This window comes from Gossypium hirsutum, chromosome A10 (assembly GCF_007990345.1).
Source record: "Gossypium hirsutum isolate 1008001.06 chromosome A10, Gossypium_hirsutum_v2.1, whole genome shotgun sequence".
Taxonomy (NCBI): Eukaryota; Viridiplantae; Streptophyta; class Magnoliopsida; order Malvales; family Malvaceae; genus Gossypium; species Gossypium hirsutum.
Window position 1 is genome coordinate 102,696,621 of NC_053433.1, and position 13,942 is coordinate 102,710,562.

At 30.5% G+C, this 13,942-nt stretch overlaps 1 long non-coding RNA gene across 2 annotated transcripts; it reads left to right on the forward strand.

The window, feature by feature from the left end:
* Positions 1–375: 375 nt before the first annotated feature.
* On the forward strand, positions 376–6,137 carry LOC107942334 (uncharacterized). 2 transcript variants are annotated; one of them, XR_005902626.1, is made up of 4 exons: positions 376–1,138; positions 1,247–1,376; positions 1,452–1,797; positions 5,858–6,137. It is a non-coding gene; the product is annotated as an uncharacterized lncRNA (long non-coding RNA). The 2 variants fall into 2 exon arrangements; XR_001695815.2 differs by lacking the exon at positions 5,858–6,137 and having other exon boundaries at positions 1,452–1,823.
* Positions 6,138–13,942: the final 7,805 nt, after the last annotated feature.

A 13,942-nucleotide genomic window follows, 5' to 3' on the forward strand; every position in this document is an offset into this window, starting at 1 on the left:
TTCAAGTTTAGTAGATAGAGAAAATAGTGATAAAAGAGGTTGTACTCCCTTTCAATGGTCTAACTTGACTTGACTTTAGATTTAATTAAACCCACTATGGTTATTAGACACCAAAAGTTTTGTATTTTTTTTTGAAAAATCATATTTGGATTGGGCTTTATTAAAATGTACCAAAAAACTAACATAAACCTAAAATAATAAAATAACAGGACAACTGACCCAGAACTAACACATTGGGCCTTACTGGATCCTATATGAAAATAATTGTAAGATAGTCCTAATAAATGAAAACACACCATAATTCTACTAAGAACAAGCCCGTATACTTTGGCACCTAAAAACAAAATAGCATATTCTAGAACCTAATTAAAAAAACCACCATTTCACTGCCCAATCAGAAAAAGCAATCTGTTGCCCGTCCCATCTAATCGTCTGCCGTTTTTTCTTCATGACGCTTCCAGATTTCCAAGGAGAGCTCTTCCACTGAAGCTATTGATTGCTAATCCCTTCTCTCCATTTCACATTTTGCCTTCATTCTTACATTTTCCTCATCCTTTCCGCAAAACATTTTCCAGATTTCCACAGAGAGCTATATTTACCTCGCCCTTTCATTTTCATTTCAAAAATGCTCTCCAGGGTCTCATCTGACCTTCATGTTCAGTCCAGTTCTCGCACCCTCTCATTGTCAGCATGTTTCTCAGCGAATTTGGGAACCCGTCCTATCAGGTAAAACTCTTTCTTTTCCTTCATTGATTCAGTAGCTATACTATGTGCTAGTTCATTTGCTGTTCGTGGGGTGAACTCAAAACTAAAATTCTTAGAAAATGACAGTGACTTCTGAATGTCGTAGATATAAGCCCCTATCTGTGATTTATCTATACTATCCAACTTGCACTTCTTTATTATTGCTAATGAATCACCCTCAATGATAATTGATGTCCATTACATGTTGATACCGAGTCGAACTGCTATGCGACATGCGAGAGCCTCAGCCCAAAAGCCGATACAACGCACTCATGAATCTCCGAGCACGAAACCAGAACCTTACCCTCGCTGTTCCTAGTGACTAATTCCACTGTCGATAGCCAAGATCTTTCATCAAAAGCTGCATCGAAATTGATATTTACTACCTTTGCAGGTGGAGGCTTCCATTTACTAATAACTTTACATATTCCTGTCTTTTTTTGTTCTATCGTACTTAGCTCTGATATGTAATTTTGTACAAAACATGCTATTTCTTTTCCAGGTTTGTTGGTCTTCTTGTGAATCCTGTTATTTCTGTCACCCCAAATTTCCCATAATGCACAGCAGACAACCTTACTCTGAGATGGAGAACTCTGCAAAAACACCCAGATGAGCCACTGCGTGAACTCCAGGTTCGGTTCTTGTAGCACATACTAATATGATAGTTCTTTCCATACTGTTACTGAAATTAAACATTCTCTGAATAGGTGTTCCATATTTTTTTATCCTCGTCCACATCGAGGGTATTCTGTAGTATTTGAAACTCTCTGTTTATACATATTAGCCCTTGTAGCTAAGAAATTTTTTGAAATTTTCCAGAATGTATTTTTTATCTTTGAGGGTATATCTATACTCCATAGCTTTTTGTAAAATTCCTTATAGTCGTTTTGTAAAGCGTAAGCTCTAGGCTCTTTTGCCATATTCTATAATAGTTTATAGGCGCTACGCACTGTAAACTCTCCCGAGGGTTCACCATTCCAAGCCCGCAAGTCTTCATGGGGTTCTTCTGCCAATGGTGTCCGAAGGATTTTCACTACTACTTCCTCTGGAAAGGTAACTTCTATCAGCTCTTTTTTCCATGATCTACTGTTATTATCAATCAACTCAGCAATTCTAAAATCACTCATATCATTAACAAAAGACATTAATCTGGAATTTTCCAATTCTGGTACCCACGCATCATTAAGTGCTGAAATATCTGAGCTCTTGCCTACCTTCCAACATAATCCCATTTCGACAGTACTCCAAGCGGCCCATATACTTTTCCATATGTATGAAACATTATTTTTCAACTACACCTTTAAAAAGTTATCATTTGGGAAATATTTTCCTTTAAGAACTTGTGTTACTAAAGAATCTAAATTTTTTAGAATTCGCCAACCTTGTTTTGTAAGCAAAGCGATATTGAATGTTGCCATACTTTGGAATCCCATTCCACCCTCTTCTTTAGAAAGACACAAATTTTCCATTTGCACCAATGGATTCCTCTTTTGCCCCATGCTTTCTGCCACCAAAGTTTAGCAAAACTACTATCTAATTCTTTACAAAGAGAAGCTGGAAGAAGGAAACACGACATCGCATAAGTTGGGATAGCCTGAAGTACTGACTTTATAAAAACTTCCTTACCTCATTGTGATAAAATTCTTGTACTCCATCCATCGATTCTTGAGTGGACCTTCGCTTTGAGGTTTTGAAAAGACTTTTTTTCCTGCCAACCACATTGGGAAGACCGATATATTTCTCTAGATTTGTCGAGCTCTGTACCCCTAGTATTGTTGAAACTTCAGCTTTCCTCCTTTCTGAAGTATTCGAACTGTAAAAAATAGTGGATTTGTTGAAGTTTACACATTGACCTAAGCATTCCTCGTACTCTTTTAGAATAACCTTTAGTGTTGTTGCTCCTTTTTCTGATGCCTCACCAAACAATATACAATCATCTGCGAAAAGAAAATATGATATTATTGGTCCTCTCCTACTAGCCTTTGCACATTTTACAACACCTTCTTTTATTGCCAATCTCATCAATGATGAAAGGCCCTCACTGCATAAAAGAAAAAGAAAAGGGCTCAGTGGATCTCCCTAGCGTAGACCTCGAGATGACTGAAAAGTTCTTCATCTGCCCCCATTTATATTAACCGTAAAAGATGTTGTGGAAATACACTTCATGATCAATTCCACCCATTGGTTAGCAAATCCTATTCGCAACATGATACCCTGAAGAAAACCCCATTCAACTCTGTCATATGCTTTGTTCATATCAAGTTTAACCGCCATATATCCTTTCAGTCCTATTCGCTTTTGCCGAAAAGAATGTAGTATCTCATAGGCCAATATCACATTATTAGATATTAACGTCCCTGGTACAAAAGCACTTTGTGCCTCATCAATACATCTACCAATTACTCATTGAAATCTGTTACCTTTTATCTTTGCCATTATTTTGTAAAGAACCGAACACAAACTGATAGGTCGAAAATTGGCTAGACTTGTGGGATTTTGAGTTTTTGGGATCAACGCAATATCTGTTTGATTAAGAGAGCCAAAATCCTGACCTCTATTTAAAATACCCAAACAAAAATTGATGACATCTCCACCTACTATGTGCCAGTATTTTTGAAAAAATAGTGTTGAAAAACCATCCGGTCCTAGGGCTTTTGTGGGCCTCATATCTTTCAATGCTGAATACACTTCCTTTTCTGTAAAAGTTTATAATAGAGCATTATTGACCTCTGCCGAAACCCTGCTTTCAATGTCCGTTAAAAGATGAGATGAATCTCCGACACCATTTGACTTGAAAAGCTTCTGAAAAAATAGAGTTGCCACTTCACTAATCTCGTTAGCATCCTTAGCCTCTCCTCCCTCCTCTATCTCCAACACATTGATTGTATTCACTCGTCGATGATAAGAAGCAAATCTATGAAAAAAGGCAGAATTCTTATCCCCTACTTTAAGCTAATTTGCTCTTGCCTTTTGTTCTCAATAAATCTTATCTTTGTCAATTTCTAAATTAAGAGAGATCTTTGTATCTATAATTTTGGAAATTGTTTTGTCACTTCGTTCCTCCGCCAACATTATTTCAAGATCCCTTATAAGCTTTTTCTTTAATCCATCCCTCCCTTCTTTAATTGTTCGTTCCCCAACTTTCAGATCTATTTGTAGCCGTTCCAACTTCTCCACTATTGTACCCCTAGTTAATTCCCATGAATCTTTAACTAGTTCTTCCATTATCTCCTCCAAAGTCCACCATACTTCAAACTTAAATCTTAGAATTCCCATATACTTTTTTCCCCCTTTGTATTTAAAAGGAGTGGACAATGATCCGATATTGAATGAGGTAAATGTCGAATATTACCTATTGGAAAGATATGCCTCCATCTATTATTTGCAACACCTCTATCGAGTCTTTCTCTTATATTAGTTTCTGGCAAGTTCCCTTTTTCCCATGTATACCAAGTTCCCTTAAATCCCAAATCTTCTAGTTGGCACACTTCTAAAGTTTCCTGAAAAGCCTCCATTCTTCACTCCTCCCTTGGTATCCCTCTATTTTTTTTCAAATGAGTACAAGATTTCGTTAAAATCTCCACATACTAACCATGGATGATTTTTATCTTGTCCTAGTTTCCGTAGCAAGTCCCAAGAAACACTCTTATCTTGAACATAAAGGGAGCCATAGAAACCTGTCAATATCCATTCTTCTTTATCATCACCCTCCTTAACCATGACATCAATATGATGTTTAGAAAAGCTCCTCAAAGTAACTGCGATATCACCTTTCCATGCTAGACTTAATCCACCTCTCGAACCTTCCGCTTTAACATCGATACCATTCAAAAAGCCCTAACCTCTCCTGACCATCTCCATCCGTTGCTTATCAACTTTTGTCTCCATTAAAAAGACCATATAGGGATTATGCTGCTTTAGAAAAAAATCGCAGCCTTCTTATTGTCCGTAGACTCCCCAATTCACAGACATTCCAACTAATGTGTTTCATGGCGTTCGGTCAACTTGCCAATTGGCAGCTGCCGATTTTGTACATTCAGAAAGATTATTCTCCTCCATGATCTCACGCATTACTTGAGGCCAAACTTCCCCGCCTTCCTCTAGACTTTCCTGTCTTGCTCTTTTAACTCCCTCTTCTTGTCCACCCTCCAAACATCAGATTACATAATCTTCTTCCATAAGTTTCCTCTTCCTTTTATTATTAACCTCTCTGCTTTGTGTCAAAGTAGCCATTGGACCAATTCTTCTCCATCTTTTCTTCTTAGATGAGCATGGCTCAATACCCAACTGATTTTTATTGTCCACCAGCTGGTCATCTTCCTTAGCTATTGATGTATCCTCCTGTTCCTTACCGTCCTCTTTACCATCCTTAATTAGCTTCATTATTTGTATCCCATTCATATTTATTCCTTCCTTCGTTATGCCTTCTGCCCTTCTCCAGAACCGGTTCTTCCTCTCCTATATACGAGTATTGAGTCCCTTCTCTCCTTAAAAGCGTTTTAAATTTCACGCACTCCTTCCCAATTAAATTAGATTCTGCTTTCAAAGCTAGTGTGAAGGGTGGATCATCACCTATTTTACTTATTTCTGTTGGGGTTAGCACTGAACATTTTTTAAAGCTATGCCTCATTCGTCCACACCCAAAGCAAAACATTGGTAAACTTTCGTACTTAAAAGAAATCCACAACTTAGTCATATTATTAATTGATACAAAAATACCTCGTCGAAGCGGCTTCTGTACATTTAAATTGATCCTAAGATGACACCTCACCATTGATCTCAGTTCTTATTAAACCTCCAAACGTGACTCCAATTGCATGCAATAGATCTTTTTTGTCGTACTCTGGTAAACACGCCCCTATTTTCGACCAGAAAGGAGAAGAAATAAGCCGAATCTGAGTTCTTTCTACTGGTTTAGATAATCTATTAAATAAAATAAGACTCTTACGGAAAAGCCATGGTCTCTCTTCCATTATTGACTCCAGATCCTCTTCAAGATCAAATTCAATTAAGAATAAATTCTGCCCTACCGTCTGAAACTCAAATTTCTTTCTTGTCTTCCATATACTCCTCATTTGTGCTTTAAAACTATCTTGATTATACAATTTTTCAGTCCAAATTGTGTAGATCAGATTTGGCCTCTCACTCAGCACCACCATCGATCCTTTGACTGAGAGTTGAAGGAGTTCTTCAGCTAGAAGCCCGATCTCATCTCTCCCTACCCCAACGTCACCACTACTTTCCTCCATCCTAAGCCGCAGATGTTACTGCTTTCTCCAGGACACTATAGGAAGCACTCTTGGCTGCTACGGTTTTTTTTAAAATCTTAATATTTGAAATGGTTGGAGTACTTTTTTTTTGTCAAAGTTTTGTATTAAGAATATTAAAATGTACAAACTATTTTTAAAAAATAAAAAAAATTTAAAAATATTTTTCAAAAACCAATTTTATGGAAATAAAGTGATGCTTAAAGTTGTTACATCCATTATGGGGATAGAAAAAAATTTCACCTATAAATTTTTATCTAAAAGATTAAGAAAATATTGTATAAAACTGTGATTCTATGTCATCAGGAAGATAAATCTAATTTGCTATTTTACTATTAAAAAGGGATAAGGACAACATAGAATCACGATTTTATACAATTTTAATTAATTTTTTCATTTTAATTTAAACAATCCCAATTAAATTGAAAACCATTACATTTTTATTTTGAAAATTAAGTGTGTAAAATATACTAAAAAAGTGCATAGGTTTTAAAAAGGTAATAATTTAATTATTAAAAATAAAATACGTAACAAACTTTATTTTAATTTTAAATTTGGATTGACATTGTTATAGTTTCGTCAATTAGAGAAATTTGTCAGAAATTAATGAAGAATCCATCCGGTTTAAGAAGTCTCCGCGTGAGAAAATTTGTTGTATGGGGCAGGCAGACCAAAGACACCAGCCAAAACCGCGTAGACCCCACCCCACTTTTTTTATTCAATCTAATATTTTAGAATTAATAAATAATATTAATACGAAACAATTAAATAATTAAAATATATGGCAAAAAAAACCCTAAAAAATGTAAAAAATTAATTCAGCTCCTTTATTAAATTCGCACCAGATTAAGTCAACTGATTTAATGACTTTCTCTAAATTGATACTTTTGTTGATTTTAATCTAATCAGTTTAACCGACTGATTTGGTCCAATTTAAAATTTTATGATTTTTTTATAATTTTTATTATTTTATATTAATTTTAATACTTTTTATAATTTTTATGATTTTTATAAAATTTAATATGTCTTTATAAAATTTTAAATATGCTTTATTAATTTTATAAATATTTTAGAATTTTATGTTTTTGATAAAATTTATATATTTTTTAATTTTTATAAGATTATATCAATTTTCATATTTTTTATAAAGATTTTCTGATGTTATTATTATTTTTATAAAAAATATTAGATTAAATCAGAAGTTGTCATGTGTCACTATTTAATTAATTTATTAATTTATTTTTACAGTTAATATGGTTAATGACGAAAACCGCTAACGGTATTAATTAATTATTTTAAATAGCAATAGTAGAGTTAATTGATTCTTTTGCATTTTTGTTAAGGATTCCATTTATATACAGTAAATTACTAATATTAAAATTAATTTTGATATAAAATATATGTGAGGAAGTTGGAAATTGTCATTAATTTGTTAGCGAGTGACGACAAGTGAAGTGAACACTGACAAAATTCAATAACGCCGCTCACATGATTTGCAGTTAGACCCTATAAAGCCATAATTTTATAGATTTAGTCCATATTCTTTAATTATATCATTCAAAGTCCTTACACTTTTCCAATTTTGAAATTTTAGTATTGACTCAAATGACAATCGTTAATCCATTAACTGAAACTTTAGTGAGTAATATGTGGAAATAACAAGCTAATTTAGTATTATACATATTATAATATGTTTGCCGTTTCATATTTTGGAAAATAGCATTATTTAACTTAATGAATTTAATAGTTACCATTTGGTGAGGACTAAAATTGTAAAATTTGAAAAATAAAAGGACTAAAAATGACCAAATTAAAATACAGAGACTAACTGTATAACTTTTGCAAAGTAAAGGGGCTATTAGCAGAATTTAACCAAAGTATTTCATATCCGAAATGCTAGGGTTGAATATTTCAATTGAAATAAAATGTCATTATGACATTTAAGAATAAAACAACTGTCAGAATATATGTGATTATATACCATTTATAATAATAACAACTTTATATAAAGTTCCCTAAAAACCCTATATATAAAAGTTCTCCCAATGCATGGGATAGGTTAATTCAACAAGGGTATTTATAGTATTTAAGAAAATTAAGAAAAAATATTGGGAGTTAATTAAGATATCGGTTTTATTATTTTTATTTGTATTTTAAGTATTTTATATTTAGTCAATTGAGTCTTAACTCGACTGGTATGGGTATTATTGTCAATGCAAAATAACGTGAGTTCGAGTGCGCTGAAGCGCATTATTCTCCTATTTATGAGTTAGGTAGTAGCTATAGGTAATTCTAGACATTGTGTCAAAAAGAACAGATATAATAAGAATTTATAATAAAGTTGTTAAAAAATAAAAAAAAATAATTAACTTTTAAATGTTACTAATTAATTATATATATGCATTCGTATATTTATATTATTTTTCGAGTTTTTACACGTTTTTAATTATTTTTTTTTGTATATTTTTATGCATTTGTGAATTTGGTGTTGTGTTCATGTTATTTGTTTTAATTATTTTAAATTGTTTAAGTCATGTATTAATTCATCTCACATTTAGTATAGCTTTTTTGAGTTTATTAAAAAATTATATAATCTTAACGATAAATGTTGAGTATAGCGGTAAAACATATTGCACTTTAAATGAGAGAATTTATGTTCAAACTTTAGAGACAACATGGTTGGAAAGAGTAGCCACAAACCCAAAATGATTTGTTTTCATAAACCGTAAAACGAATATTAAAGATACCTTACTCATACCCCCGAAAATATATATAATTTTCATACATTCAAAATTGATTATATGCATATTTTTAGGGGTGTTCAAATGGTCCAATTAACTGAACCGTTAACCGTTAACCGAATTGAATTTTTTTCAAATACATTAACTGAACCGAAATATTTCAGTTAATTTGATCGGTTAATTGAATTAACCGAAATTTATATGTTTTTGTCTTTTAGTTAAAATAAGTATAAAAAATATAAAAAAATATATTGCTAATGTTCATTTTTTTAATAGTTAAAAAATATTATATAATATATTATTTATTTCGATTAATATAAAAAATAATAGTTCAAAACATACATTACTAATAAAAAATATAGATTATATATAATATATTATTTATTTCGGTTAATTTGGCCAGTTCGAAATTGGATAATTAACCGAATTAACTGATAACTGAAATTTCAAAATATCATTAACCGATCTTCGGCCGAACTAAATTTACCCACCAACCCATTAACCGAATTAAATCAGTTCGGTCGATTAATTCAATTTTAATCAAACTATGAACACCCCTATATATTTTAACACATTATGTATGTGTGTCATGTTTACATTACTTTGATATTATAATATATTTATATAACTTTTTCATAATTATTCAATTTAAGGAAATAATTACATGTTAATAATTTGTTTATTTAGATTTTAATGCGTTTGATATTTATGTCATGTACATGTAGTTTTGATGACACCAAGGTTACTTTTTTTTTTATATAATACCTAAAATTACCTCTAATCTCTTTTCAACTCTTAAATAGGAGTATAATGCAATTCAGCGCAGTCGAGCCCATATCCTTTTACACTAGTAACAATATCGATGTCAATCGAACTAAGATTCAATCGACTATTATATCTTAAATTATTTCATATTTCTTATAATTTTCATAATAATTTAAATTTAAAATTATTTACTTAAAAATTCCATCAACACTTACCACCGTAATATTATATTAAAAAGTTTAATTTATTTTCCGAAGCGAAGGTGTATATTATAATTATATAAAAGTTAGTACTATGAATGAGCTTTGCCGATTTGAAACTTAGAATCATCAAATTTTGACAAATAACACCTACCTTACATCATAATGTGGTGGGGCTATTTTAGGTATAAAAGTATATTGTACGAGGTTGAGATATTTATTTGATGGGAGTTTAAATCATGTTATTTCATTTTTATTCTTCGATATTGTATAAAAGTTTAATTTTAAATTTAATATTTTATGTTAATTAGGATATTTAGTCAATGCTTAACAGTAATGAAGATGGTTTAGAGTGTAAGATTATTTAGTATATTATCATGTATTTAATATTATCTTATTTTATCCATTTAGTTGGAGGGTAAAATTTTACTGTTTAGTTGATAGAATGTAAAATTATTTAGTACACTATCGGGTATGTAATATTAGCTTATTTGATTCATTTAGTTAGAAGGTAAAATTTTGCTATTTGGTTGATGGAATGTAAGATTATTTAGTACAACATCGGGTATATAATATTATCTTATTTATTTCATTTTGCTTGAGGGTAAAATTTTTGATAAATTGTAAGATTATTTGAAAACACATTTTACTAAATTGTCATTCTAGCATTTGTTTTCTTTCTATTGTTTCCTACACAAAAGTTGAAGCTTATAATATTTTATTGGTATAATGATAAATTTAGCCCTCAACGTTTACATTTTCTGTCAATGTCATTAATCTATTTTTGAGCTAAATTTAGCCCTTAACCTTTTAAAAAAGAGTCAATTCGTTTTCTTTTTAATGAAAATGATGACTAAAACATTAATTTTTAACTTTGTTGGTGTGGCAACTTGCATGGGAATGCATGTGCACATCATGCTAACATAACATTATTTGTCTTACATGTCACATCAATAAATAATTCAAATATTATAAAAATTAAAAAAATATATAAATAAGTTTATAAAAATTCAAAAAATTTAGCACGGAGCAGACGTGAATTGTCATGCAGGTTATCATGTTTAAAAAATTAACATTTGAGTTAGTATTATCATCAAAAAATATCATTTCGACTCTTAGTCAAAAAGGTTTATGGTCAAATTTGACTTTTTTTAAAAAATTAATGGCCAAATTTAACTAAAAAAAGAATAAGGATGAAATTGACAAAAGATGTAAACGTTAAGAACTAAACAGCATTATGTCTATTTTATTTTACTATTAAATGAATACATTTATCTAATAAATTAATTTCATATCTCTTTTTTCAAATAAATAAATTAAAGTTGAGGAAAAGTGATAAGCTGCTAAGGCTTTTCTTTTAATCAAAGTGACAAAGAAAAAAAAGAAAAAATATATTTTTTATTATTAAAACATATTACATGTTATGACTTAAATATTAATTTTCTTCAACTTATAATAATAAAAAATATGATTGAAATATTACCTCAAGAATATATTAAATAATTAAAAATTTTGATTAATCAATTATTGTTATTTCATATTGGTTTAAGAAAACTGAATCAATGTTATTGATAATAGGGATAAAATTGTCAATAATGTCACATTACCAAGGGAATATAAGATTACAAAAGGAAGTTATGGGGTAAAAGTATCATGGAGATCCTATACTAAGTGCTAGATTGCATTTTGTCCTATTTATTTATTAAAAAAATGAGCAAATTAGTCCTTATACGTTAGATCAAAGAGAATACAAGTCCTTTCTGTTTTCTGTTAAAAATTCTATCGATTTCTACCATTAAAAATTGGTATGATTAACAAAATAACTAGACAGTTACACATGGCGCACCTCGTGTACCTCATTCTAACATACATGGATCAATTTTTAATAGTAAAAATGGATAGAATTTTCAACAGAAGGACAAGTTTGCCCACTGATCTAATGTATAGGGAGTATTTGCCCATTTTTTAATAGAGGGAGCAAAGTGCAATATGATTCTTATTAAAGAGGCCTCCATGGTATGTTTACCAAAGTTGTGGTATTGAGATTGCCCTCTATATTCCCAAATATTGGCACTATTGAGAATGTGAAACTATCAAACCAAGGTAATTATCAAAATTTAAATATCGGAATTCTATATCGAAATCCAACATTACCCTTGGGAATGTTACTGTTAAGGCATATAAGGTCTTAGTGGATGGTTCGATCCCCTGTAGATGCAATATGCATAATTAATATTTCTAACAATACTGACACCTCTTCCATGAGCTTGCAGGTCGTATCTACACTAACCATTGACTGAGGTGGTACCTTGAAAGGGATACAAAACTTCTAAATAGGTAAATACCTTTCGTTAAGGGTCCAAGACCTAACTCCTCTCAACAGTTGCAATACTTGAATCAAATGCACCTTAGGAATGTAAGATTACCTCTACCAATAAAATTACTTACCTCTACCAATAAAATTACTGGAATGAAAGATTACTTAACACATTTTAAAATATAAGATTTTGGTTTTAGTTAATAGAATCCAATATTACCTAAAATCACATTTTACTAAATTATCCTTATTGTTTTTTTTTAATAACAACTTAAGTTCCTTGAATCTTTTTCAATATCAATTTTTTCATACAATTATGATAATTTATGAAATTCATTTTTATTACACCTCGATTTAACATTTGAATTCAATCAAATAAGGATTGATTTTTTTTTCCGAACAATTGAACCTAATTATGATAGTTTTTATATCATTTATTACTTGTTATTTTTAAATAATTTGATAGTTTTTATTATGAAAAGGGAAGTGAAATCAAATTCTTCACAAAAATGATTAATATATATACACATATCTATATTAAGATCTGCAATGTCGTCTAATAAATGCTAATAATTTTTTAATAGAATTACATTGACTTTGGCAAGAAAATTAATTATCTTTTGGCTTGATGCAAATGGATTGCACTAACTCATTTACTAGCATCTAAGAAAAAGAAAAACCTTAAAAAATTATCTCCTTTTCTACAAGTTGTTTGTTTCATATTTTCTGTTTTGTCCAGCAATAGTGTCAGCCTTTAGGTTGGCTATCACTCGTCTTTTTTCCCTCCCATCAACCATTTCTTTATTTATTCTTCTTATTTGTTACACATGTTTATTGATTTATTTTATGGGTATTTTTGTTGTCTTCACAAGTTATAATAGACAGATGACGGTGCTTGTCGTTCACTAAAATTCCACCGGCCACCAGTAGTTTTTCTTGGAAAGTAGGTGACTTTTTGTAAACTTCTTAATCTGTTTGAGAGTATTTCAAAATAATAAATGACTTCACATGTAACACCCCTAACCCGTATCCGCTGCCAAAATAGAGTTTCGGAGCATTACTACCATTTGCAGATCACTAAAAAAAATTTCACTTAAATACTTACCGATTCCATGCATCAATAAATATATTACCATTCAATCAATGACTTGGCACTTGCCTAAGCATCATCAACAACAACACTTGTTAGTGTACTTACACATATTGCATATAAATTCTTATTTTCTCAATATATCATATTTAAATTTAATACTCGTCTTAACTTACATATTTTCCTTATATTAACATATAAAAGATAATCTCATATGTACATGCCATGATACATATCATTCTCTTACCGTTTATTTAATAACATTATCATTCATTTCATTATATCAACATTTCATGTACCATATACTTTCCACCCATGTGTCCATATAACATGTACAAATCATAATATAAATTCAATACAAAGATAAATGATTTATGAGTTCATTAATTCCATAATTTTCATATTCTTCCATTTCTCATATTTATCCCGTTGAATTTCTCGGAATTTCGATGGATTTTCCTTTGTTCAACGGGATGTATCATTTTATCGGGTATTATCAAATATATCCATATCAATTTCATATGCATGACAAAAATACAATTCACAAGTATAATCATGAATTCCATTCCATTCAACCGGGATTTATTTTCAATTTATATCGAGTATTATCAATATTCCATCAATTATCATGAATTGAACATTCAAATCATATTTTCATCACATAACCACATATTTCAAGTGTTTAAGAATACAATTCAAGTTACACAAACTTACCCCATTGCTTGTTTGTGTTTATAATTTCATTAATCCGATATCTTTTCTTTTCCATGATCAAGTCTCGTATTTGAGTTGTTCGGATCTTTATAAATAAATTTGAT